Genomic DNA, 3,426 nt, shown 5'->3' with positions numbered 1-3,426 from the left:
ACACTGCGATTGATATCCTCATCTTGTCCTTTGTCGTATGATGTACAATATCTGGGTCATCATAGATGCTCATAAAAGTTTCCTGATTTGAACATAAACTGTGCAGGTGATTCAAAAGTCTACAATAATTTCTGCTCTTTTTACTTCCATTCCCAATAATATTAGTACTTTCTGTATGTTTATAACAATAAAACATGGGCTAACACTACATTAGCTAGTTGACTGGATAACATGAATATTCATTTTTAAAATAAATATTTAAATTTGATAACATTGACATGTACCTGGATATTCAATGTGCTTTAATCTTAACGTTTCCAAAGAAATATCTATTCTCACATCTGCTTGTGTGGTCTTCCCTTGTCTGAGATAGCTGCAGTTCTTTTAATCAACTATTCCTTACCTTAGATTCCTTACCTCAGGTTTCCATTCCTAAACCCAACTCATCAATGTGTAAATAGGGTTGTTTATTAAAAACAAACAAACAAATAAACAAACAAATCCACCTCACCTCACTTTTCTTCATTCCTAGCCTGAGATCTAGTGCATGCTGCCATGATTTCTGTTGGCTGAAGATATTCTCAACTTTCCTTCCAAACATTTACTTTTCATTCTCCACACCACAACATAATACTTCACACAATGTAATTTATGCTATGTCACTTGAGTAGTTACAACCTATCATTACCAAAAATATTGCCTACAGGATAGACTTGATAGTAATGGCAGTGTGGCTGCATTGTTCTCTTAGCCATAGGTTTGAAAATATAAATTAGTTGAAAACACAAGCCAAGGATTGATTTATGTATGAAGGGAAGAGTGTCAGAATCCACAAGAAAAATTAGGAAATGAAAATTCTATTGTCTATAGTATTTCTTTAAGTATCAGACCCTTAAAATATTCACTAATATTCCATAATTATTTGTATAACAGTTTTTATTAGATATTTTCTTTATTTATATTTTGAATCTTATCCCCTTTCCTCATTTCTCCTCCAAACTCCCCATTCCGTCTCCCTCCCCCTGCTCCTTAACCCACCCATTCCCACTTTCCTGTCCTGTCAGTCCCCTACACTGGGGTATCGAGCCTTCACAAGACCAAGGGCCTCTCCTCTCATTGATGTCCCACAAGGCTATCTTCTGATACATATGCAGCTGGAGTCATGGGTTTCTTCATGTGTACTCTTTAATTGGTGGTTTAGTCCCTGGGAGCTCAGGGGGTACTGGTTGGTTTGTATTGTCAGTTTTAAGAAATATTAATTGCTACACAGCTGGGGAGGGGACTTGAGGTATGGATTTGGAGGATTGGAAGAGAGGTAAAGATCTGCGGGTAGCTTACTTGCTTCCTTGGCAAGAGTAGACTGTGGGTTCCCAGGGAGTTGGAAGGTGGGATAAAGTCATGAACTGGTGTGGTGGGGGTATTAGGAGCACAATATCTGTGGGATCTGCAGGAGAAGAAGTAGATGGGAAATAAGGTTGTCACAGGTGTTCTGTCACAGAGCTGGGGGTGAGACTTAGGGACTATATTTGAAGGGGCAGACAGAGAGGGGAAAATCTGTTGTTAGCTTGCCTGTTTCTCAGATGGAGTGGGTTGTGTCTTCTCAAAGATTCTCTAGCAACTTAAATAGCAGACCTAAAACATCCAGAAAAAGGGAAATAATTCTACCAAGGAAGAGTAGATGGCAATAAATAATCAAACACAGGGATGATATCAGTAAAAATAGAAACAACAACAACAAAATAATACAAAGAATCCATGAAACAAGGAGTTGGTTGAGAATATCAATAAGATTGGCAAATCTATGTCCAAATTAACTAAAATGCAGAAAGAATATCCAGATTAACAAATTAGAAATAAAAAGGGAGACATAGATCAAGTTCCAAAAGGTTTGTGGGTTCATTTCTGGGTTTTCAATTCTATTCCATTGATCTATCTGCCTGTCTCTGTGTCAATACTATGCAGTTTTTTTAAATCACTATTGCTCTATAAAATAACTTGAGGTCAGGGATGGTGATTCCTCCAGATGTTCTTTTATTGTTGAGAATGAGTTTTGTTATCCTGGGTTTTTTGTTATTCCAGATAAATTTGAGAATTGTTCTTCCCATCTCTGGGAAGAATTAAGTTGGAATTTTGAAGGTGATAGCATGTGATGGTGAAGGTGTAGTGAAAGAGGAACACTTTCATTGCTGGTGGGATTACAAACTGGTACAATCACTCTGAAAATCAGTCTAGAGATTCCTCAGAAAATTGGAAACAGTTCTACTTGAGGACCCAAGTTTACCACTCCTGGGCATATACCCAAAAGATTCTATAACATAAAATAAGGACACATGCTCCACTATGTTCATAGCAGTCTTATAATAGCCAGAACCTGGAAGCAACTCAGATGTCCCTCAACAGAAAAATGGATACAGAAAATGTGTACAATGCATAATGAAGTACTACTCGGCTATTAAAAACAATGACTTCATGAAATTCACAGGCAAATGGATGGATCTGGAGGATATCATCCTGAGTGAGGTAGCCCAATCACAAAAGAACACACATGGTATGTACTCACTGATAAGTGTATATTAGCCAAAAAGAACTTCTTTCTCAGACTATTTGTCATGTGTATATATTAAGGCTACTAAATTTTGTCAGTTATTTTGAAACACTTTATATACTGAAAGTGTTTATCTGCTGTAGCACTTTCTTGGTAGTATTTGTTGGAACACTGTACTATCTTATAATCTGCAGTTAAAGATATTTTGACATCATGGAAGCAACACCTTTCATGACAGTCTTAAATAATATAAAATATATCTAACGAAGCAAGTGGAAGACTTGTATGATAAAGACATCAATTAACTGAAGGTAGAAGTTAAAGAACATATGACAAGACGGAAGGATCTTCCACATTCATGGATCTGTAGAATTAACATGGTAAAAATATGGCATCCTATTCACAATATAAGTAAACTGAAAGAAAAAAAACACAATCATCTCAGACAATGAAAAGCCTTTGACAATATCGAACACCAACTCATTTTTAAAGTCTTGGAGAGATCAGGGATGCAAGTCACATATAAGGCACAAGAAAGGCAACATACAGGAAGATATTAGTAAACATCGAATTAAGTGGAGAGAAACTTAAAGCTATTCCATTAAAATTAAGGACAATTCAGAACTGTCCAATCTCTCCATATTTCTTCAATATGGTATTTGAATTTCTTGCTACAGCAATAACACAGCTATAGGAGATCAAGGGGAAACATATTAGAAAGGGAGAAGTGAAAATATCACTATTGGCAGATGGCATGATAGTATATATATAAGTGACCCCAGAAATTCTTTTTTTTTTATTGTTCTCAAGCAGAGTCTTTTTTTTATTTCTTTATTTATATGCGAATTTCTCCATTCCCAGTTTCCCCTCCAAAAAACAAA

Source organism: Mastomys coucha, unplaced genomic scaffold (assembly GCF_008632895.1).
Source record: "Mastomys coucha isolate ucsf_1 unplaced genomic scaffold, UCSF_Mcou_1 pScaffold14, whole genome shotgun sequence".
NCBI lineage: Eukaryota > Metazoa > Chordata > Mammalia > Rodentia > Muridae > Mastomys > Mastomys coucha.
This window is presented reverse-complemented; position numbering follows the sequence as displayed.